At 44.7% G+C, this 26,166-nt stretch overlaps 1 protein-coding gene across 3 annotated transcripts in view; it reads right to left on the minus strand.

The window, feature by feature from the left end:
- Positions 1-26,166, minus strand: part of REEP1 (receptor accessory protein 1) — a 114,124-nt gene that overhangs the window by 62,215 nt on the left and 25,743 nt on the right. The window lies entirely within an intron of this gene.

The raw sequence follows: 26,166 nt of genomic DNA on the forward strand, positions 1-26,166 counted from the left end.
TCTCTGTTAAAAACCTTTTCCCTCAAGGTTCTTTCGAACTTCACTCCCCAGGGACTTGATCTCAGCCTCCTGCAGCCAGAATAAGCTTTTCAAATTATAAATCCAATCAGGCCAACCCCTCCTCCCACCAACACATCCCTATCCTGCGTTAACCTGCTTCTCACTGTTCTTAAGATGACAAAGCAAAAATAACACCAGGGTGACTGTGTTTGGGCAGCAGCTCTCACTGATCCATATGCCCAGGGTGGCCTGACGTTCAGCCCTGCCTCTAAGGACCACAGGATATGGCCTCACCTGCTCTCATGCCCCGCACCTTGGACCCACCACAAAGCCTTGGCCCCTGTGTTTTCTCCTCCTGGACCCTTCCCTCCCCCTTCTTGGTCTGGTTAATGCCTTTTCATCCATCAGATCCCAGCCCCAGCATGACTTCCTCATGGAAGCCTTCCCTGACCTCTCTAACTAGGCCCCATGGCCCCACTACACGCTCACAGCATGATGTGCATATTATCAGCGTGTTCTTTTACTACTGCTTGTGTGATGCTGTGATTGACAGCCATCTCCCCACTGGACTGTAAGCACCTTGAGGGCAGAGAATGAATCTGTTTTGCTCAACATTGCATTCTCAGGCCTACCGCAGAGCAGGCCATCAACAGATACTTGTAAATGAGTGAACTGATAGAATGTCAGAGCTGGACATTCACCTGACACAAGTCACCTGCAGGTGTCAACTCAGGTGTAAGCATACTGGGTGCAGGAGCCACCCTGGCCCCATAGGAGCTGGCAGCTCCTGTGACACCCCCACAGACAGAGCTTCCAGGGTCCCTGCAAGGAGCCTGCCCAGTTATAAGACACCACACTGGGGAAGCCCAAGCCATGGCTCAGTGGGTATTCAGAGGTTGCACAGGCAGCTCCTAGTCCAGATGCAATTTACCAAGCAGGGCTCAGCTTCAGCACCAGCACTGCTGCCGGGGAACACCCTGACATTCCACATTCGTCAGGTTTCCAGAAAAAAAACAGAAAGTTAACTGAACCTAGTCAGTTTCTGACCCTGAAGGGAAGGGGCCTGTTAACTCTTGGTTCACGCGGGCCCTGAGCTGAGCGCTTTGCAGCATTACCCCACTGAAGACTGCCTTGTTCAAAGAACCCCTTTTACAGACAGGACAGCAGCACACAGATCAGCTGGTCACTTGCTTGTCTTAGGTTCCATGACCAGTAAGGGGTGAAGGCAGGAGCCAGAGACCAGCCAGGCTGGCCTCCCCCAAGCCTGGCTTCCTGTCACCACTGTCCATGGCCTTGGAGAGCACAGCCTCCTCTAGGAAGGCTGACCTGATCTGCAAGAAGAGAAAAATGGGCCAGCAAAGGGGACAAAAGAGCAACTGGAGGAAAGGAAAAAGTAGAATGGGGAGAGTGTAGTGGGGGCAGAATTTGAGAGAGAGTGGTGCCAAAGACACCAGCAGGCCAGGAGATTTGGCTGAGGAAGCTCACCGGACTTGGTCACAGGTGCCTTGGTGAGGAGGGCTCCCCACCTCCTGCCTCCACCCCTCTGCCTGCCTCTCTGCCCTCTCACATCTCAGCGGGGGCTCCTTCCCCAGGGAGGCCTTTCCTGAGCTTCTCAGGCCTTGTAGATTAGGTTCCTTGCCTTGTTCTATGTCGCCACAACTCCTGTACTTGCCCCTGTCTGAGCCCTTGTCCTCTCAGACGGTCTGCTCAGTGTCTCTCCGTCCCACAGCGCAGTATGTTTCACAATGCCAGCGCCAGCGATGGCGCCTGTCTCATTCATAACTGCACCGCCCGAGCCAGCACGGTAGGAAGTGCTCAATAAGTCCCTGTTCACTGCGTGAAGTTTCCGAGAGTGGTGACGCCAAAGTCAGCACCATCCAGGGACCGTGGTGACCTTGGGACTGAGGTCTGGGCAGTGAGGAGGATGCCAGGCGGCACCAGCCTGAGTCAGCAAAGCCTTGGGCACAACGCCACAGACTCCAGGGAAATAAACACGCCGCTCCTTGGGCACAGATGCCCTGGTTATCCTGGTCTACCAGGACGCGTCTAGCCCCTGCCCGGAGGCAGTATGTGAGCGGCAGAGGAGAGACAGGCACAAAGCACAGAGCAACCCAATGGCCGACTGGCCCCTCCGTGAATGCCAAGGAGCCAGACACCCTTGGAGTGGTCAGAGTCGGGATGTCTCGAGCAGCGGCTGGACTCTCTGGGTGTGAACTGGTTGCCAGCGTCCCCCCTGCCTGGCCCCCATGTGACAGCACAAGGTCTCACCACAAACCAATTTGCTTTTCTGTTTCTAAAAGCTCAGTAACACTTAGCATTTCATTGCCCCAGGGAGGGGGAATGGGATTAAAATGGCCATTTCTTCTTACTCTATTTTGCAGGAAAGAAATAAGGAATGAAGCAGGCCCAAGCCAAAGGGGTTCGATACTTATGTCCTCTCAGGCCAAGTGTCCCCCCACCCCAAGGCCCTACCTGCCTTGCTTCCTGCCCCTCCCTCGGCCTCGGGATCACAGAGCCAGCAGCTGTCTCCCATGCACCACGCTGGCTGGCAGCCCTGACTTCCCGGCTGCTCGCTCTTCTGCATGAATCTTGCTTAGTGCTTCATCTTCCCCCAATCCCACAATCTTATTTTTCCTGATAAAGCCCTATTAAGACCCATCTCAAAAATGCCACTCCTGTGAAGTCTTTGGTTACTCTTCCCTCAATTTTCTTGATACTGTTTAAGTCTGTGACAGCTGTAATAGTAGTAATAAGAAAACATTAAAATAATAGCAAGTGCTTACAAATGCCAGGCACTATCCTATAGGGTGTACACACGCTCTCAATCCCCTCCCATGTACACAGGATAAGAATTCTTACTTTCCCATTTCACAGACTGGGACACTGAGGCTTAGCAGCATTATTCACTTGCCAAAGGAGATACAACAGCCAGGTGCAGAGCTGGGATATAGACCCAGGCAGTCTGACAACAGAGCCTGCCTCCTCCTCCTCCCAGGGCTGCCTGTGCTATCTGATCCTGTCTCCCACCCAGACCATACAGTCCTGAGCCATCATGGGGGTCCCCAGTGCCTGGCACAGCCCCTGCCAAGAGGGTGCTTGACAAATGTCCACTGAGTAGACAAATGATCAAACTGCAGCCTCTCTCCAAGCAACTTAACCCACTTGCTGGACTCACATCACTCTGCAGGTCAGGAGGAAAGTGGTAAAATAGGAGGGTCTAAAGCTCCTTCAGGACTCGTGGTGGCTCAAGCAGGGAGAAGGTGGAGGGAGCAGAGAAGACTGAGCTCTGTGCTAGCACACTCCTGCCAGTTCCTGCTGAAGGGAGCTCACATCACACCTCACAGCCTGGCAGTTCTGTGCCCACCCTCCCTTCTCCCCACTGTCGTAAACTGTTACCCTGAAGCCCCCACTCCTATTTACTGGCTCTTTGCCCTTCCCTCCTCTTGCTCCAAGATCCAGATCGCCTCCCCCACCACCTCCCTTACAGCTGCTGCCTCCAGAAGGGAAGATCAGCCTCATGTGAATACTGTCGCTCTGGTGCAGTGGTTCCCAACTGGGGGTGACTAAGTTTCCCAGGGACATCTGGGCAATGTTTGAAAACACTTTGGTTGTCACACCTGAGAGGGTACTACTGGCATCTAGTGGGTAGAGGCCAGGAATGCTGCTAAACGTAATGCACAGGACAGCTCCTCACAACAAAGAATTATCCAGTCCAAAATGTCAATGGTCCCACTGTTGAGAACCCCTGGTCTAGTGTGTTTTTTCCTGGTCCTCAGGCTAAGGGCTCTTTACCACACCATCAAGGACAATCTACTCCAAGAGTTTTTTTTGTTTTTTTTTGAGACAGAGTCTCACTCTGTTGCCCAGGCTAGAGTGCTGTGGCATCAGCCTAGCTCAGAGCAACCTCAAACTCCTGGGCTCAGGCAATCCTCCTGCCTCAGCCTCCCAAGTAACTGGGACTACAGGCATGCGCCACCATGCCTGGCTAATATTTTCTATATATTTTTAGTTGTCTAGCTAATTTCTTTCTATTTTTAGTAGAGATGGGGTCTCGCTCTTGCTCAGGCTGGTCTCGAACTCCTGAGCTCAAACAATCCAACCACTTCGGCCTCCCAGAGTGCTAGGATTACAGGTGTGAGCCACCTCACTTGGCCCAGTCCAAGAGTTTTAAAAAAATGCCCAGTATCTCAGGAAAGACAGCATATGCTCAGATAGGAGGGGATGGTCCAAAATGCTAAAGACTACACACCTAGCCCATTGGCCAGTGTCAGGGAAAACAGAGCTCTGGAACTATTTATGAACTTCCTGGAGCTCTGGCCAAAAGAAGAGAGATACTGCTCACATGAATCAACTGTAAATGTTGCTGAGGAGGACTGCTCACCATCCCCCAGAGCCTGTAGGGGAGAGATCACTGGCTAGGACACAGGAACGAGATGTAGCACTGTGGTTGCCGACTGTGGCCACAACCTCTGCAAACCATGAATCAAATCAGTATTTTCCACATTTTTCTTAGCCATCACAGAATTGGACCAACATTTCTCAACCCAAAATTATGCTGAAAACTTAAGAAAATCAATGCTAGCAATATGTTTGTGAAAACTAACTTTTAAAATGTAAGAGATATAACAATCCTATTTACATACTCGTTCATACCATTATAAAACAAAATCACATAGTATACCACACAAGGGCTTTTGGAAAGCTTTATTTCTTAAGCTGGGTGGTGGTCACACAGAATTTGCTTTATATAATAATTACAAACATATATTAAGCTGTACACATATGTCCTATGCACTTGTCTGTATATGGATATATTTCATAATTTTTTAAAAATGGTGTGCGATATCCAAGAAAATGAATTTGCACAAAAGGTCTTCCAATTCATGAACGAATTATTCTGAGCATTAAAAGGCTAAAATTTACACTAATCATACTTTATGCTTTTTGTTCTTAATAAAATACAAATATATAATTTTTTTGTTTGTTTTTTTGAGATAGGGTCTTGCTCTGTTGCCTGGGCTACAGTGCAGTGGTGTCATCATAGCTCACTGCAGCCTCAAACTCCTGGGCTCAAGCGATCCTCCAGTCTCAGGCTGGGACCACAGGTATGTGCCACCAAGCCTGGCTAATTTTTCTATTTTTTGTAGAGACGGGGTCTTGCTATGTTGCTCAGGATGGTCTTGAACACCTGGCTTCAAGTGATCCTTTCACCTTGGCTCCTAAAGTTTTAAGATTACAGGTACAAACCACTAATCCCGTACACAAATATAAAATTTCTAATTGCTGTTCTCTGAAGGTTTTTTCTGGAAGCTTATGAATCAATTTTTATCACTTTTTATGAGAACTCATCTCCAAGACTGATTTTGCTATCTGATCTAACATAAGAAGGCTCCTTGGTTCTTGAGTGTCTTTTGGCATTCCAATAAATATGCTGTAATTTTTAATTTGGAAAAAACTTTAAAACAGGGCAGATATATTTATAGTCCCCTATATGTACTTTTCTGATACAATCCTTTCCCCCAAAGTCACCACTATCCTGAATTTGGTGTTTATCATTCTCACCATGTTTTTATTAACTATGTAAGCTATGCATAGACAGAAAAAAATTTGTATTTATACCTGTTTAAACATTATATAAATGGAATCACACTAGATGTATTCCACTGTGATTTTTTTCATTCAACCTTATATTTTTTGAATTTGATTCATGTTGATACTTGTCTTTCTAGATCATTTTAACCACTGTGTAGCCCTTCACTAAATGAATACATCACAGTTTATCCATCCTATTGATGCATATTTAGGTTCTTTACAATTTTTCCCTATTACACACAAGGCTATAATGAACACTATTATGCATGTCTCCTTGTGCACATCTGAGACCTTCTCTAGGGTATATACACAGTATGGAACTTCTGGGTCACAAGCTACAGAATCTTCTACCAGATAATGCAAAACCACTTGCTGGAGTGGTTTGGTTATACTAATTTATATTCCAAATGTAAAAGAGTTTCTATGCTCCCCATTCTTGCAAAACTGATAGTCAGATTTTTAAATTGTTGCCAGTTTGCTGGGTGTGAAATCATATCCTATATTTGTTCTAATTTGCATTTCCTTAATTACAAGTGAAGTTGAGCAACTTTTTATGCCTATTGGCCATTTGGGCTGCTTAACTGGCCTGTTTTTATCTCTCCATTAGGTTGTTTATCTTTTTCTTAGTGATTTTTAGGAATCCTTTGTGAATTCTGGATATAAATCCTTTCTTGGACATATATTATACATTTGCAAATGTTTTTCCCTAATATAAACTCTTTTAACCTGGTTTGTGGTGCGGGAGAGGTTTTAAATTTTATATAGACAAATACATTGATCTTTTATAGCTTGTTTTTTTTAATATCTTGTTGAGGAAATCCTGGTCACATATATTTTCTTATAAGAGTTTTTAACTTTTGCTTTTTCCCTACTAAGTTTTGGTTCATCTGGAATTGATCTTTATGTATGATGTGAGTTAGGGATTCAATTTTATTCTTTTCTGTTTGGATCCCAATTGTCCCAGTAACATTTACTGTACACTTTCCCACTGATTTGCATATCCCTGTCATATATAAAGTTTCCAACATGTGTAGACATTATTTTCAGCTCTCTATTCTATTCCACTGATCTATTGCCTAATCATGTACCTATACCACAGTGTCCTAAATAACAGCTATAGCTTTATAATAAACTCTGATATCCTTAAAACTGTCTTGGCTATTCTTGGATATTTGTTTTTTTGTGAAAATGTCATGATCGCTTGTCAAGTTCCACAGAAAACCTTACTTGGATTTTAAATGAAATTTTGCCAATTTCATAAAATTTACTTGGGTAGAAGCACCATCTTTATGATATCAGGTTTTCTCTTCAAGAACATGATCTTTTCCATTTCTCCACATCATCTTCACCATCTTTTAAATGTCTCCAAAAAGATCTTGTACATGTTTTGTCTTACTTGTTCCTAGGCACTTCATGTTTTGTTTTTTGTTTTGTTTTGTTTAGTGGTGGTATTATGAATTTTTAAAATTAGATTTTCTATTGGTTATTAATGGTATACAGGAATGCTACTGACTTTCCAAGCTAATCTCAGGACCACTAACCTTGTTGCAATCACAAGCATTTGGAGTTCTCAAATGTATTACAGTAAGTGAAAACAGCAAACTCAAAAGGCAACGTGCAGTGTGATTCCATTTATATGCTATTCTGATAAAGGGAAACTTATAGGGACAAAAACAGATCAGTGGTTGCCAGGGCTAGCGGTGGTGGGAGGGGTGGACTACAGAGGACTGTGCAGGAATTTGAGGGAGGGATGTAGCTGCTCTCTACCTTGACTGTGGTGATGGTTATGCACTAAATACAAACTGGTTTTGTTGTCATAACTCAGAATTAAAATTCGCACTACAGAGAGTAAATTTTATTTATTTATTTATTATTTATTTATTTATTTTTGAGACAGTCTTACTCTGTTGCCCTGGCTAGAGTACAGTGGTGTCATCATAGATCACTGCAACCTCACACTCCTGGCTCAAGTGATCCTCCTGCCTCAGCGTCCCGAGTAGCTGGGACTACAGGCAGACACTACAACACCCAGCTACATTTTTCTATTTTTAGTAGAGACGGGGTCTTGCTCTTGGTCAGGCTGGTCTTGAACTCCTGACCTCAAATGATCCTCCTGCCTCAGCCTCCTAGAAGTGTTACCCACCGACCCCGGCCTACAAAGAGTGAATTTTACCAATTTTACCTCAATAAACCTGATCATTAAAACACACACACACACACACACACACACACACACAAAAGCATTGGGAGGAATTCACACTCATAAGTGAGCTGTGTTGTGTGGCTCCAAAAGTGGATAAAGTTGACCTGAGCATCAGTCTCCAAGCTCTGAGATAACCAGTACTTTCCTGATGTCAGAGGGGCCACGTATAACAAAACAAGGATTCATAAAACCATAAGGCATCCCCAAGGCCCTCTGATAACTCTAGCCCTGAACGGACTGTCTCAGACGCGCTGTGGGCCTGGGTTCTAAGTGCACCTGAGAAACTCTGACCTTTAACCACGCTGCTGCAGGGAACATCCTCACTCACAACGGTTTTCAGTCTGGGCACACAGCTCAGGCTCCCACAGCACAAAAAACCACCTGGGCTTTGGTTGCCATGAGTCCCAACCCTTGGGCTTCTGCTTACCCATCATTACTTTCTAATAGGATAGAGGGAAAAAATAGGAAAACAGCAGAAACTGGCCTGCTGCGCATTTTGGCTCCTTGGAGACTATATTATTATGATTTATAAGCTACTGTTTATATAATGAGTGCTCACCATGCACCAGGAACGGTACAAACTTACCTACAAGCATTCTCACTTTTAACCTTCATATGATGCCAATATTATTGTTTTCCTCACAATAATGGGAAAACTGGATTGAGGAAAATTAAATAATGGAGTTTCAAAATTAGTCAGGGGAGGAGGCCAGACTAGAACCCAGGTCTCTCTGACTCCACAGCCCATCTCCTCGCTGCTGTGATACACTGCCTTGCCAACTCCGCAGTGCATGGCTCGAGCCTGCAGGTGGACCCTGAATGAATGAATGAATGAGGACTGGGAGAGAAGGAGGGAGAATGATGCCTGCTTCCTTGACTAACAGAATTCCACTCTGGCCCTGCATTATGTATTTACTGATGCCAGGTGACAGTACGTTACAGGGTTCCAAGCACTAGACTGCTCACATGAATGAGGTTCTCTCTCAATGTGAGCTGATCTTGGTGCAACAACGACAAGACACATCCTTCTTCCTCATCTTGATGTGTGATTCTGCCAGCCTCTCTCTGTAGTCTTTCTTTTCCCAGTTTATTTCAGACCCTGCTCCCCATGCAGATCTGGGACGATGAACACATATACCACGACTCTTCCTGGGGTAACCCCCCTCACAAACATCTCATTTGCTTATTTGCTCATCTGATCTGCACCGTACCCTCTGAGATAACTGGGGTTACTTTCCCAGTTTACAAATGAAAAAGACTGAGCCTCAGAGTGGTTCAGGAATCTGCTAAAGCCCCTCTCCTGTCCAAAAAGAGTCAAACTCAAGCCTCTTGTCTCCAAGTGCATGACCATCCTCCAGTCCACACTGCCTCTCTTAGCAATGCAGAGGGGGTTTTATTGCTTATTTAAATGTATGCTGCAAAAACCTCAATTTAGTTTGTTTTTTCTCTATGCATTTTTATTTTTTTGTTTTTTTAAATTTTTATTTCAGAATATTACAGGGGTATAAATGTTTTGGTTACCCGGATTACTTTTGTACTGCTTGAGTCAAAGTTATAAGTGTGTCCATCACCCATTTAAATGTTCCCCAAACCCAATTTAGAAAATCACAAAATTCTGATGCAAGCAGGAACAAACATTCTGTAAATTTTAATTCATGCCGTTACACTCTACAATCCAACCCACACAACTCCTGCTCAAATGTCAGTTTGAATCTTTTTTTGTTTTTGTTTTCAAATCTTAATTGTAGAGATTTCTATTCTTAAGAAACCCAGCTTTATTGTGTGTGGTGGAAAGAGGCTGGGCTTTGACGTCAGAGCTGAATTAGAATATAGCTTCGTCGCTGACTAGCCATGGAATGGAGGGCCTGTTTCTTAATTACTCTGAAGTGGTTTCCTCGTGCAGAAATCAAGAACACCTATGTTCAACAGTCACTATGCACATTAAACGATGGGACTATAGGTAAAGATTTAATATCCCAGAGATAACCTGGGTGAATGACAAATATTAGTTTCCTTCCCTTCCCTTCTACAGAAATCATAATTTGAACGCCCATTCTTTTAACCCCAAAACATTTTTCATTTAGTCATTAAATATGTGCTGAGCACTGTGTGCCCTGGTCATCTGGTAGGGAAGGCAGCCAGCAAACAGATAATGGTAACAAATAACTGATTACAGTAATAACAATCACTGTGGCGAGTCCTGCTGAGTCTGTTTCAAACACTGCCCTGTGGTCACCATCTCCCAGCCCACACCCACTCCCTAGATCTGACAGCCAGAGACCTGACCCCTAGCCAGAGGGTCCTCTGCTAAAGGGTCATGATTTTCGTCTCCTGGTGGACTTCCTCTGAAGCCTCCTATGTGGCATATATTTGGGCAGAGGGAAAGGACTGACCTTCCTGTGTGTACCATGAAAGAGGGGGTGGGGAAAAGTGTGAGGGGCTCTTTGAGCTGGGCTTGTGGGGGATGGGTCAGCAGTATCTGTGGGGTTTTCTGGGGACTTGTCTGCTCAGCTGGTGCCCCTCCTGGCTTCCACACAGCAGGTGGTGGTGTCATGTTCTTCCAGATCCCGGCCGGCTTTGAGGTCTGCACAGTGTGCATGTGCCTGTCTGGGGGAAGGGTATCAAAGACTCTGGGGAAGGCAATGGGAACAAGACAAACCTTTGCTGATGTCCACTGTACCAGGCACTGTACCAGGCACTGACCCCCACAGCAGTCAGGTGAAGTGACTATTATTATCCCCTCTTACTTAGGTGGGACCTGGGACTTAAGGTGGTTAAATTCATTCCTTTATCCAGCAGACATTTACTCAGTCCCTACTCTGTGTCAGATTCTGAGTCCAACACAAGGTCACAAAACTGCCAAGTAGGAGAGCTGGATTCAAACAGTCTGCCTGGATCCAAACTCCTTGCTCTTCTCAATCCAACTTGATACCTTGAGAAGGTTTCATACTTAAGGCAATCAAAACATGGCTGGGGTGCCACGTGTATCAGAACAAGACAGGTGGTGGGGTAAAGCTGTGCGTGCTAACGGTGGAAGAAAAGGCATATGATAATGGGCCCAAGTGCCTTCATCATTAAACTAGGAGAGTGGGGTCTGGGCCTTCCCCATCTCCGTATCTCCTGAGCCGGGCACAGAGTGGGTGATGCACACAACTCAGATAAAATCCAAATGCATGGGGCTAAGTGAAAGAAGCCAGATTCAAAAGACTACACACTACTTGACTTTATTTATATGATATTCTGAAAAAGGCAAAACTATATTGATTGAAAACAGCTGAGTTGCCAGAGGCTTGTGGTGGTGGGGGTGGAGAGTTAGGGGAGGGAGGGTTGGGAATATTGACTACAAAGGGGAATGGGAAACTTCTGGGAGATAATGAACCTATTCTACATTTACACTGTGGTACTGATTACATGACTGTGTGCATTTGACAAAGCTTACAGAACTATCCAGAAAAAAGGGTGAATTTTACTATATGCAAATTATACCCTCATTTTTTAAATAGGAAAAAACAAGAGAGAAACAGGAAAAAAAAATGAATACAAGCATAGGTAGGTTGACAGGGAAGCTAATGAAGCTTAAGCTTCTGGGCTATTTGACTTCATGATCCCTGGGAGAGATCCCAGCAATGCATTTATCAAATTTTTATTTTTTTTATTTTATTTTTATTTTTTTATTTATTTATTTTTTTTGAGACAGAGTCTCGCTTTGTTGCCCAGCTAGAGTGAGTGCCGTGGCGTCAGCCCAGCTCACAGCAACCTCAAACTCCTGGGCTCGAGCGATCCTTCTGCCTCAGCCTCCCAAGTAGCTGGGACTACAGGCATGCGCCACCATGCCCGGCTAATTTTTTTTTTTTATATATATATCAGTTGGCCAATTAATTTCTTTGTATTTATAGTAGAGACGGGGTCTCGCTCTTGCTCAGGCTGGTTTTGAACTCCTGACCTTGAGCAATCCGCCCGCCTCAGCCTCCCAAGAGCTAGGATTACAGGCGTGAGCCACCGCACCCGGCTCATTTATCAAATTTTTGATGACCTTTTCTGAATAACTCCCCCCCTAAAAAAATAGTAAAAGCTTCAGGCTCTGAGAAACCTGGATTGACCCTGAACACAAGTACAAGAACAGATCAAAGGCAGAATAGAGGGTTCCCAAGGAGTTGGACTCAAGCAGGGCCACAGAGAAAGGTGAGACTTGGTCTGGCAGAGACAGAGGTAAAGAAGACAACTCATGGAGAGGAACCAGCATGGGAACCATGCAAACGTTTTCCAAGACCCACAGTGATGACATGAGCACCGGGAATTTGGTGGTCCAATATTATACATTCACCACCCCAGGCACATGTGTCATGGGGTGATCTCCTCAGCTACGCCGAGCCATTCTAAGCAGACAGGAACGCTGTGATGTAAGAGGACATGAAAATTGTAAATGCTGCTGAACTGGCATAACAGGCATTTGTCATGTTCTGGCTCCCAGCACAGCAATGACCCCCACCACCCTGTGCAGGGAAACTTTCACCTTAGGTACCTGAAGCTGAAAATGGTTGATGCTCAGTTTCCCAGCCTCCCTCGCAGCAGGGATGTAGGCCTGTGGGTCAGGCACTACCAGTCAGACACACCTGCCCAGATAGGAACCCAGGTCTTTGCAACCCTCTAACTCAACTACACCGAGCCTGCATCCTCCTGTTTACGATGATGCTATGATACCATGTGAACAAAGACTGCCAAATGAGGCTGGTCTTATATGCCTAGTTACTGATTTCCTCACCTTTTAAAATCAGCCAAGTACAGAATAGAATGGGGCTGAGCCTTAAAAATGGTTCTCAAAAGATAATTGTCTCAAAAGATAATTGTACATCCATGTTCATAGCAGCATTATTCACAACAACCAAGAGACGGAGGCAACCCAAGAGTCCATCAATGGATGAATGGATTAAAAATGTAATATATAGGCCGGGCGCGGTGGCTCACGCCTGTAATCCTAGCACTCTGGGAGGCCGAGGCGGGCGGATTGCTCAAGGTCAGGAGTTCAAAACCAGCCTGAGCGAGACCCCGTCTCTACCATAAAAATAGAAAGAAATTAATTGGCCAACTAATATATATAATATAAAAATCAGCCGGGCATGGTGGCTTGTGCCTGTAGTCCCAGCTACTCGGGAGGCTGAGGCAGGAGGATCGCTTGAGCCCAGGAGTTTGAGGTTGCTGTGAGCTAGGCTGACGCCATGGCACTCACTCTAGCCTAGGCAAGAAAGCGAGACTCTGTCTCAAAAAAAAAAAAAAAAAAAAAAAAATGTAATATATATATGTATGACTATTATTCAGCTTTAAAAAGGAAGAAAATCCTGACACATGCTACAACTTGGATGAACCACGAGGACATTATGCTAAGTGAAATAAGCCAGTTGCAAAAACACAAATACATATGATTCCATTTGTGAGTGGACTACTCTGGATAAATCTATTACCTATCTAGATAAGCCAAAATCAGAAAAACACAAAGTAGAATGGGGGTTGCCAGAGGCTGGGGAGAGAGGGTAATTGGGAGTTGATTAACGGGTAAAGAGTTTCAATTTTCAGTTTCACTAAATGGAAAAGTTCTGGAGATTGGTTGTGCAACAATGTGAATATACACTATTGAACTGTACACTTAAAAATGATTAGGATGGCAAGTTTTATGTTACGTTTTTATCACAATTAAAGTAAGATAAATTTACAACATTTATGAACCCCTCAAAACAATCTTTACCTGAATATTATTCAAAATCATCCAGATTTCAAAATTTTATAAAAACAGAATTTACTTAGTATAGGCTACCAGTTCATTTAATCCATTAAAGGTTAATTCTAACAAGTTTAGAAGAAAGCAGAATATAATCTTTCAAGTTAAATCTGGTCTACTTCATGGTACAATGCTATTTTTTAATAATTTTCAAACAAAATAAAATTTACCAATTTTAGAAGACATTTTAAATCCATCTCAATTCATTCAATTCACTGCAATGACATTTCAGATGAGTAAAAATGAACAAGCAATGCAAATACATTTATTTTAATTGTTCTGATTGTAGAGGAAAGGTTATTGCTGTATATTATCTTCTATTCAGAAGTTAAACTATTAAAAATGTTTCTGGCCAAGCATGGTGGCTCATGCCTATAATCCCAGTGCTTTGGGAGGCTGAGGCAGGAGGATTACCTGAGACAGGAGTCCAAGACTAGCCTGGGCGACACAGCAAGACCCCATCTCTACAAAAAATAAAAATATTATCCAGGTGTGGTGGCAAATGCCTGTAGTCCTAGCTAGTCGGGAGGCTGAGGCAGGACGATCACCTGAGTTCTGGTGTTCAAGCTACAGGGAGTTATGATCAGGCCACTGCATTCTAGCCTGGATGAGAGAATGAGACCCTTTCTCTAAAAAAATTTTTTTAAAAATAAAAAATATTTTTTGCTATTGATATATTTTAATATAATAATAATAATATATATATATATATATCCTGATTTGTTATAGAAAGCATCTTAAGTGGCTTGGTTATACATAATTATGTGGCTCATAAGAAATTACCATGATTCTGGGCCACAGGATTTGTCAGGCTCAGTACCACTAACAAAAGCACTATTTTCACCTAAACCTGGAGGAGAAAGAGGGGGCAAAAAGCAACTCTGCCCAGACCTGAGACTATGTCTCACCTGCTCATGATGAAGAAAGATTGTCTGAAATGGGGGTGTCTAGCTCAGGCCCAGAATGCCACCCTAATTAGAACACAAAACTTCACTTAAAAAAAAAAAAATGGAAGCTGGAAAACAGCCAAGTTTCCATCAGTGAGTGAAATTTAAATTTTGAGAGAATTTCCAGCATGTGTCTTAACTGTGAGCGAGTCAGGGCTGTCAGGGAACAAACACAGCTCATGGTGGCTACAGAATGGTTCTGGCCAGAAGTTTTGGACCTGGCTCCTGAGTCGGTCAGGCCAAGGGAGAGGGGAGCAGGCCAGTGAGCCAGGAACCCACCTGAGGCAACGCTTGCACACCTGCCCTGCAGACCATGGAGGAAAACCCACTGCTGGCCACACAACTCCAATGCCCCAGCTACCATGTGCCATGGGGGCCCTGCATGAGGAAGGTGAGGCCCCAGTTTGGACAATAATTTTTTTTATTTTTGATACTTTGAAGGGTAATCCTTGGTAATGCTCTAAAACGTGTGGTAGAATACTGCATCATAGTTTAGTTAAAATATAACAGTTTGCTTTGTTTAGGAAATGGAGATATTCGTCTCGATTACCACAGAATGAGAATTGCTCTTTAACAACTGTGCCATTTGCTTTTGCAGATCTGAAGGGAATGGAAAAAACTAGGTCACTAAGAAAGAGAAAAATTCCAAGAGAGAATAACAGAAAGAGTCGGCTTTGAGGATGGAGATGTAAGAAATTTTGTTTCTGAATGAAAAGAATATACATTCTTTCCATCTGTGAGCCTCAAATGGCCATGCTCAAGGGGGGGCGGGGCATAAGGGACAGTCTAAGTGAGAAATGTCCCATTATCCAGGGAACCAACTCCAAGAAGGAAAGCTTCAAGTTTTGAAAAAAAAAAAAAAGTTAACATCCCATAGTAACCAATGCCATTACTGAGCACTCACTGTGTGCTGTGCCCAGCTTTCAGCGGTTTACACACATCCGCATGCACGGAAACTCTATGAAGCAGGCATGATTCTAATCTCCATCTCACAGACTGGAAATGTAATCAGAGAAATGAAATCACTGGGTGAAGGTCACACAGTGAGTCCATGGCAGGTCTGGAACTAGAATGTGAGATTTCAAAGCTTGGGTACTAAACCACGGATGTCCCAACTTTTTTGACTTAGAAAAAAAATCAGTAAAACATTTTGATCGCATGTTATCTGTATTACCATGACTCCTCGTCTTTGCTGAGGAAATCTTTTTAAGTCATCTTGAGGATTGTTTTATTTAAAATGTGATCATCTAGTACATAAGCTCACTTAACAAGGCTCATGCGAATTAGAACACTAATTGTTAGACGAGTGTTGTGGCACGCTCCTGTAGTCTCAGCTACTCAGGAGGCTGAGGTAGGAGGATCGCTTGAGTCCAGGAATTTGAGGCTGCAGTGAGCTGTGATGACACCACTGAACTCTACACAGGACTCTGAACACCAGGCTGTGCAAATGAGACAGAGTGAGAGCCTGTCTCAAAAAAAAAAAAAAAAAAAAAAAAAAAGGAACATGAATTGGGTTCTGCTAGGAGTAAACAAAATAGTGAGGGACTGTGTTGATGTGTCAATCCTTCTGTGTCGTGGATCTGCCCCTCTCCCTGAGGATCTCTCAAGGGGGCATGTGCCACATGCCTGTCAGATGTGCAGACTCAGTGCCCCTTGTTGAGGGCCTACTCTGCAGGCACTGAGCTACAAACCACCCACTTGACACCCTCCATATTCAGAACACCTGGAGGACTTCTCTGCCCACAGAGCTGGCCAGCACATGTGAGTGGGGGTGTGGCCTCTATTCTGCCTGGCTATGAGGCCACTCAAGCCCTAAATTGCGCCACAGGAGGGATGACCTTGAGACCCTGGAGCTGGGGGACCTTGATTCTGGCCTGTGTTGTGTCATTTACCAGACAAGGATCCTTGGACAAGTGCCCAGGAGCCTCACTTGTTTTATCTCCTTTGCAAAACGGGATGTCCCCACAGGTGCTGGTGGGAGGGTCAAATGGAATAATACACAAGAAAATACTTTGAAAATGGAAATGCTACACAGACCTGTGAAATTGTTTTTCCTATGGGGGAGGCGCTGAGAAGATGACCATGGACTATTGTGTCCCACCAGCAGAATGGGTGACATGGGAGCCATCATGGGAGTTATTTGACCAATCCTGGGGAGTTAAAAGCTCGTTGGCTACCAGTGGCAGGTAGAGAAGGGCATGCCTCTGTTTAGGGTTGATTGGTTGGTTTGCTTGGGAAACACTGGAATTAAAGGAATGAGAGGGGTTTGGAGGGCACAGCACTGGCTACAGGTGCCTGGCCAGTTCCCAGGATAACAGCATGGGGTCCCGGGGCATGGAGGGGGGATGTGGCACAGGGCAGGGCTCCCAGCTAGGGGTCAGGAATCCTGGCTCTAGGCTCAGCTCTGATCCCAACTGGCCATGTGATCTTGGGCCATTCACACTGGCTCCCCGGACCTCAGTCTCCTCATTTTGTTGTTCATATAACATTCACCTAGTGCCCACCAGCACGGTGGGCATCCAGCACTATTCTCTTGCTCCCGAGCCAGCAGTGAACTAAAGAGGAAAGCACCAGGTTGAGTTCTGGGGTGCCCTCCCAGCCCCCAGCTCTAGCATTCTTTACTCCCCAAGACTGCAGTCTGAGCCAGACCCAGCCCTGGTCTCTGTGTGGACACTGCTGAGCACGAACTGGCCCCTCTACACTCCACGCTGCATCCTGAGATAGTGTGAGGATGTTAGCAAACACCCACACCCTCCCCTAAGGGAGAGGCAAAGCTGCTACAAGGCCATCAGAACAGCCACAGGCAGTCGCCCCTTGCCGTGGTATGTTCCTGCAAATTGCAGCAGGAAGTAGTGTTGTCAAAAGGGGATCATTTTTTGCTGTTTCCCTTTGTCACCAGCAGATGGGAATCCAGGGTCAGCAAGGCAGAGTGCTGACAGAGCTTTCCTTTGGATGGTGGAAAAACAAAGAGTGGATAGGCTGGGGAAGAAAACAGGAAAACAGGGGTGTGTTTTATCTCCTGTGGCTGTGCACACGAGCAAGCAATGAAGCAAAGCTGGGGTGATAAGAACTGATCCCATTCTTTTTTTTTTTTTTTTTTTTTTTTTTGAGACAGAGTCTCGCTTGTTGCCCAGGCTAGAGTGAGTGCCATGGCGTCAGCCTAGCTCACAGCAACCTCAAACTCCTGGGCTCAAGCAATCCTGCTGCCTCAGCCTCCCGAGTAGCTGGGACTACAGGCATGCGCCACCATGCCCGGCTAATTTTCTATATATATTAGTTGGCCAATTAATTTCTTTCTATTTATAGTAGAGACAGGGTCTTGCTCCTGCTCAGGCTGGTTTCGAACTCCTGACCTCGAGCAATCCGCCCGCCTCAGCCTCCCAGAGTGCTAGGATTACAGGCGTGAGCCACCGTGATCCCATTCTTGATGGAGCATTTCCACTGCTAAAAACACTTCCATGGGTTCCTACTGTCCACAGAAAGATATCCAAACTGCTTATCTTGGCATCTAGGACCTCTGCCACCTAGCCACAGCTGCCCCACCAGCTTCATGGACATCTTCACTAATTCTTATGTCCACTCACACATTTCTGCCACTGTGCTCAGTCATCATTCTCTTGGCCTGGAGTGCTCTGCCCCCATCTCTGTCCACCAAAATCCCATGCATGTTTCTGAGGCATTGGATTAGAAGCCTTGGCACTACTGACATGTGTAGGCAGATAATTCTCTGTTGTGAGGGGCTGTCCTGAGCATTATAGGATGTTCAGCACCATCCCTGGGCTCTACCCAAAAGATGCCTCCATCCCAGGTGTGACAACCAAAAACATCTCCAGACATTGCCAAATGTCCCCTGGGGGCAAAATGGCCCCTGCGTGAGAACCACTTTTCTATGCCCAGCTCCAAAGCTGACCTTTTTGTGAAACTCTCCTTAGATAGGTTATATGTGTGCCATCTACATACTTTGTATTATCCTATTAGCACTTAACATAGTGTTAAGAGCAGGAACCACATTTTGTTCATCTTATACAAGCCACAATACCATCCAGAGTAGACAACCAATATTGATCTAGTTAAATTCAACTACTGGGTTTAACTTCCTTACTGCTAATACAAACGTAACTCATTTATGTTTATTGTAGAAAAAATTTAAAATACAGAAAAGAAAAAATAATACATAAAAGAATAAAATAAAAATCAAAAGTACCCACAATCCCACCACCCAGCAATAACAGTAGGTAAAATACTGGTATACTGAATATGTCCCTCCAGTACAAGTATACCAATAAAATACTTGTATACATCCCTCCAATCTTCCTTTAATGCACAGGAATCCATAGGCAGTATCTCCAGCAGAGGCAGCAGCTCAGGGCCAGGCTGACGTGGCCAGAGGGACCCCAAAAGCCATCTGGTCCACTCCAGCAGATGCTTGGGTCCTCTCTAGGATGCTGTTCCAGACTATGTGAACCTCCATACATTCAGGAACTTGCTAGCACCCCAAGAAGTCTGGTCTACCCTGAACTATCCTAAGTTGCTCTTTGTTCTACTGACCTGAAATTTGTTAGCTGGGGGCTTCCACTCCCTGGTCCAGTTCAAATTCTACCTCTTTGGCCAAACTGGTCTACTCTCTGTATTTCCTCTTGACGGGTCCACCCCTCCTTCGCTCTCTCTGAGAACTAGGCCTCTCGTCGCTGGGGTGGGTCACAGCAGCCAGGCTCTGCACAACCTGTCCCACCAGGAATTGGCATTGGAACTGAGAAACCCGAGTGAGTGGTTCCTGCTGGATAATTGAACTAACAGGTATAAACTCAGGAGTGGGGACTGCCACTGTGTACAGCTGCATTTGGCCCTATATACATGAAAAGTAGAAATCTGGAGAGAGTACGAGTCAGAGAGAGATGCCAGACATATGCACGTGCAGAGGATAAAGAACATGTGGTGAGAGAAGCAGAGAAGCAAGACCAGAGCCTGGGGCAGGAAGAGGAAGTAAGACCAGCAGGTTTTCCAACAGCCTTGCAGCCTGGCGCCTAGGCCCCCAGCTGCAACCCCCTGCCTCTTTATAATGAATAATTCCTTTTGGCTCGTGCTAAGCCTACTTGGTTTTATCTATCTTGGTTCATGCAACCAGAAACAAAACACAGAAGAGATCTCCACTAAGATACAACCCTTGATACCTTTGACAACTGATGCCCAATACTCAGGTTCCCTTAGCCTTCTCCTCTCCAACCTGAACTCACATCCACCAGGGCTGACAGAGTCCTCTCTAGTGGACAACTATGTATCTACGTCCACAAAGCACTTCACGCACCAGGGTACCACCAACAAACCCAAATTACACTGGCACGAAAAGGTGAGGATCCAATTCAGAAGCTGATAGAGCCAAAAATCCAACTGAGCAGTATCTGGTGTGTATGAATAACATACATCAAAAGTGTATGTTAGTATAAGAAGTCACATCACCCCAGTGCAATTCAAACACCCACAGTGAAGATCTGAGAAGAGAGAAACTGGGAGCTGTCCAACATCTCCATCCCCATTATCTCTGAAGTTCCTCCTTGGAGCTGGCTTGAAGCACTTCTCAGAGCAGATCACAGCACCAGCGGAAACCACAACAGGCTTTTCTAGGGGCATATAATCCTCCCTTCCCTAGGAGCAGATAATGGTGGCTGTCTTGGCCAGAGTCGGGAGCAAAACAGCCCCTTGGATACTGGGCAAGGCGCGGGCTTTGGAGTCAGACATAAAGTCTCATTTCTACCACTTACTGGCTTTATGACTTTGATTAAGTTACTGTACTTCTCTAAGATTCGGTCTCTTCATCTATAAAAATAAATAACAACAATTGCCACCTTAAGGATTAAATGAAACAAGAGAGTTTTAAAGAGACAAGCATGATAATACTCACCAGAGATATTAGTTCCCCATCTCCCATGATGTCCATATTAAACTCTTTTTCTTTTTGACTTATTTAGTTTTTTAGAGACAGGGTCTCGCTCTGTCACCCAGGCTGAGTGTAGCGGCATGATCGTAGCTCACTGCTGCCTCAAACTCCTGGGCTCAAGTGAAGCGATCCTCCCTCCTCTCGGCCTCCAAAAGTACTGGGATTACAGGCATAAACCACCATGCCTGGGCCATATTAAACTCTTTAATTCATTTTTTAAATTTACTGACTGACAATGTGATGTCAGTTTTACAACATAATGTATGAGAGGTCATCCTCACTATAAACAATCAGGTGAAAAATAAAAACGTGATTGGGGCTCGTTTTATTTTTAAAGTGTCCTCTGAATAGCCTCAATTTCACAAATGTCCATGTCAGCAGAAATAAGCTGGAGTACACTTAATACTTCAACAGATGTGCATGTCCAAGAGGCTGCAAGTTTGGTTCCCAGGCAGGTCCAATTCCCTATAGGCAGATGACTAACCTGTCAGAACCCACATTTGCTCCTGGGCTTAACTGGCCCGAAGGCCCCATGCAGATGAATGCCCAGTCACGACCTCCCCCCCACCCTGACAGCAACAAATGCTTCACACTCCCTTTTCCTTTAATTCCCAGTAGGCCTTATAAAGCCAGCCCAGCTTCCTGAAGCTTGAGTTCCTCATTAATGGACATGCAGCTAATGGAGTGCTGCCTGGAGCTGGTGCCCAAAGGTCAGCAAGCAGCTTCCTTCCCTCCTCTGTTCCAGAACATGATGCTGTCTCTCCCTGAGGCTCCCAGGTCCCAGAGCCCTGCCTGGAAAGGACAGCTGGGCTGATAACTCTGGCCCTTGCCACTGAAGGCCAATCTTCCAGCCCCTAGGGCTGCAGCGAGACAGGTTTTTCTCTATGCTCTGGCTCCTATCATAAGAAAAGCTGCCATTTCCTTCAAATTGAAACCACAGCCAATTAGGCCACTGGTGCTGGGTTGTTTTTTTTTTTTTTTTTCTTCTACGTTTTTTAAGAATTCACAAACCTAACCATCAAAAACTGCAGATGGGAGTACAGACTGCCACAATCTTTCTCCAAGGCAAGATGCCATTATTTCTCAAACCTGAACAATGTTGCTATCCTCTGACCCTGTAATTGTACTCCTGGGAATCCATCCAAAAGAAATCATCAGAGGCAGACAAAGATTAAGGCATTAATATGTTCCATGGCATTTTTATGTCCAAAATTGAAAATAATGTAAACAATAAAGAGGGAATTGGCTATACAACATTAATAGGTCACTAAAATCTTATCTTAGAACTCTTATGGGTAATAAGAAAATATAAATATATTAACGTTAAGTGGAAAAGTGAGATACACAGTAACTTCAATCACATAACATTTCTGTATTCAAAAAGCCTTGAGAACTGCTCCAAAATACATCTCTGGGTAATAGAATTACAAGTTATTTTTATTTTCTTCTTTATCCTTACCTCTTCTTCCCCATCTTGTTGACCACAGTAGCATTTGATCCTTTGTCCACTGCTGTCATGATACAAAAAGAATGGGACCGTCCTAGACCTCACCAAGTTCAAGTCTAGCTGGACACCCCACAGCAAGACCAGCACACTCACAGCAAATGCTCTGTAGGCTAAGGCTGGGCTTCTAAATCAGTAACTTCTCCAGGCAGGGATGCTCTAGCAGATCCTAAAAAGTAAGCAGGGGTTTGGTAGATTCAGGAGGAAGTTGGGGGTAGGAGAGGCATTCCAGGAAGGGAGAACAGCACGAGCAAACCCCAGAGCCATGAGAGAGCATCGTGGGTTTGGGGCTGCAAATGGCTCAGTGCAGCTGGGTCGGGCAGAAGCTAGGCTGAGGGGTGCTGTCATTCCTCAGAGCACATCTGCCAGCATCCATCCAAAGGGTGAGAGGAGGAAGGCAACCTGAAGGGGAAGGTGGCAAGGCTGGTGATTGAAAACATGAAGCACTCCTAGCACAGTGCTTGGCACATAGTAGGTATGCAGTAAATATAAATGATTGAATGACTAAACGAATGAAGGAATGAATGCATGAATGAATGGCTCAAGTGCAGAGAAGAAGCTAAAGAAGCAGTTTACAACCAAGACTGCGAGAGGAACCAGTGAGTTGAAGTTCCCCCTCTGAGAAAGACAGGTAAAGATCCATTCACACATCTCCAGGACTCCAGGTCTCCCAGGACTCATAAATATTCCAGTAAAACAAAGGAACAATTCCTGTAAAACCATTAGCAACCAAGCCCTGCGTTTCACAGCAAAGAAAGATGACTGTAGCCAAATTCACCACAGCACTAACTAGATGAAAGATGAGTCTACTCTAGCTAAGAGGAAGGAACACAGAAGCCACTGCCAGGCTCAGATGGCCAAACTCTGTTGTTTTATTTGCAATCACAGACTCTCAGGGGAGGGGGAGGACTTTAAACATCATCTACACACCCCCAGAAAGAAAAAGACAACATGTCAATCCTCCCTGCACCAGCAAGCTCCTCGTTTCTAATATTCAGTGCACATAAAACCCCGTGGGTCACACTCCCGTCCTCCTCCAGAAGCAGACATGTTCTATGGACTAAGCTGAGTCTTTTTTTTTCCTTTAAGCTCATCATTGGTACCTAGAACAGGTACATTGTTAGAGGCTGAAAAGATCCTGGTCAAATGAACTAAAGGCGTGGGGGAGATAAAGAGGAACAGACAGACATGGAAGCTGTCTGGGTTTTTGCCCAGCTCCTGGTTCCAGTCCCTCATGAGGCCTAGACGGACCCTCTACTCTCAGGCTCCAGGGGCTGCCCCAGGATCCTTCCCATAAATGTCCTCGCTTGCTTAAGCTGGTCTGAAGCAGGTTTCTGCTACTTGCAACCAAAGGAATCTGAGACACCCCCAAGACTGTCCTAGGCCCTCTACCTTTCTTTCTACCCACTTCCGCCCTCAGAGCACCTGTCTTGTCTCTTTTCTGCACCTGCTGGGCAAGCCCAGTGGCCACATCAGCCAGTTGCTCTCTTGCCTGAACTCCAGGCCTTGATCTCCAACAGCCTGTTAGATATTTCCTGTTGGCTCACAAAGCCTCATCTTATACTAACTTCCCTATTTCAAGGGCTCTCAAACTTGAGGGACATGAGGATCACCAGGAGGGTTTATTAAAACACTCCCAGAGTATCTGATTCAGCAGGTCTGAGGTAGGGTCTGGGAATCTGCATTTCTAACAGGTGCTTAGGGATGCACTTTGAAGACTACTGCCACTGGTCCAATTTATCTCCTCATTCTCTCCCTTGGCACCCACATTTAGCAGGCTCGAAGCATTGGACTTTTCCTCTGTAGGTACCTTTCTACCAAGCCCTTTCTTATTCTTCTTGCAACTCCAGCCCTCCTCATTTCACACCTGGAGGATTTCAAGAACCTTCTAACCTGTTGTCCCCTTTTTGGCCCACCTTGCACCTCAAGCCCAGATTCCTCTGCCTGAGGTACAGTTTCCCTCAGGCTACTGCCCTACTCAGAACCTTTGGCTACTACAAAAAAGGCTGCTAAGAATTTTGGAGTAAAGTCTGTGTGGACATATGTTTTCATTTCTCTTGGGTAAATACTTAGGAGTGGAATTGCTACGCCAGATGATAAGTATATCTTTAACTCAATTTTAGAAACTGGCAAACTGTTTTGTAAAGTGGCTGTACCATTTTGCATTCCCTCTCTGCTCACAACCTTTGTATGACACCATGTAGAATATTAAAAATTTTCCAGACTCCTAGGCTTGACTTTCCAAGATCTTGCAGTCTGGCCCATATCTGCCTGTCCGGCCAAACCCAACATACCACATGAGTTCTAACTCAGTCTGCATTATGTTTACCCCGTGTCCTCATTCCCTCTGAACCCTCCTTAAAGCCCAAATCAAGTCCTACCTCTTAAGTGAGACCTTCCCCACCGCCATAGCCTAAAAACACAAAGACCTCTCTTTTCAAAACTCAGAACACACAAAAATATTTGAGTTAAGACAATCTAGTTCTCCATTTTCCCACCTTTATGTTTGAAAAACTATGATCATAATAAAATATTCTAGGTTTGCTTAAATTATTAGTCTTTATTCATCCATCAAAAAAAAAAAAAGACAACTGAAGGATTTTTATGTAAAAATATCTACAGTACAGCATTGGCAACATTTTTCCAGACACTGGGGACAGTTATTGTAACTTTATTAACTGAAGGAACAAAATGCATTTCCCTCCCCCTTGGTGAGTGTTAGCTGATCTACAAATTGGTGTTTGGGAGTAGTCCTCCTGACTGACTTCAAAGAACACTAATAAAACACGGGTATTTATTCTCACACATTACTTACTTGGAGGTTAGGACAGAGAGATGTACAGTGATAGCCTGAAGGACCTCACACACTGCTGGTCAGCTGGGGGATAAATCAGCACTTTGTGTGAAAAGCAATTTGATGACATGTACTAAAAGCCTGACAAGAGCCACACCTGTTTTTTGCGATTCTGCTTTATGGAATCTAGCATAAGGAAAAGATCCAAAAACAAAGGGGAAGACCATACTATGACCTACAGTCACAAAACAATCTAACAACCTAAATGTCTAACAAATAGAGGCATGGCTCCTATATTTCCTGTATTTATTTATTGCCCCTTCATACCAAAAAGGATTCACGATACAGTTAAGTTTTATTCAACTTACTACAATGGATACAGCCATTAAGGATGGTATTTACAGCTACTTGCGAAGCTGCAGCAGAAGAACTGCTTGAGCCCACGAGTTGGAAACTGCAGTGAGCTATGATCGCGCTACTACCCTCCAGCCTGGGCAACAATAAGACCCTGTCTCAAAAAAACAAAAACAAAAACAAAACAAAAGAACAACCAACCAACCAACAAAAATGGTGTTTACAAAAGGCTTGAAATAGAACAAAACTGTTTCTACTATCATGTTGGGGGAAAGGTGAGATACAAAATTCTTAATATGTATAACTACAACTATATATTTTTACAAATTAAGTTCGTAAAAATAGAAAACTACTTTCTACTGTGTAGAAGTTACTGGCAGTTCTGGTGGGATGTTGGAAACAGTGATAACATTTCCTTTCTATTTTTATACATTTTCTAATTAACAAGCTCATTTTAAAAAAAATACATCTTAAAATAAATATAGAAACCAAACAGGGGAAGGCATTCCCTATCATATAGCTCAGAGTAAAATCACCTGTCCTTGAGATATAAATGTGGGTCAGATTAGAAGAACAAAAGGAAGACAAATGCAAGGAATGCAGGAAGGAATGGGGAGACCTTGGTTGCCGGCCAGTACACACGGCTATGAATCTCTTAGATGCAAGATCCAAAGGCAACAATGCACGTGGAGACGGCCGTGCTACTCCATCTGACAGGATTACGGAAAAAAGGGGCAAAAACAGTTGATGTTGGAAAGGCACTTTCAAGTACGACAGAACACAGACCATGTTTAAAAGGCTGGTGGTAGAGGAACAACAAACAGCATTTCCCCCTGTGGTTTCAGAGCTGCCTTGGGCCTGCTCCCCTAAGGAGTTTGCTGTGACAGCTGGAAGGGCAGGAACAGCAGAGGACTGGTCTGAAGAGCCCGGCTGTGGCTTGAGTTACTGTCACGCACTCGTGTACCCTGGGCAGCCGCTTGGCCTCTCTCCTCTGTTTTCCTCACTGTAAAACAGGGAGGGTCTTGGTGGAGGTTCTTTTGGTGGTAGAGAACAGAAATGGACTC

This window comes from Microcebus murinus, chromosome 3 (assembly GCF_040939455.1).
Source record: "Microcebus murinus isolate Inina chromosome 3, M.murinus_Inina_mat1.0, whole genome shotgun sequence".
NCBI classification, from domain to species: Eukaryota; Metazoa; Chordata; class Mammalia; order Primates; family Cheirogaleidae; genus Microcebus; species Microcebus murinus.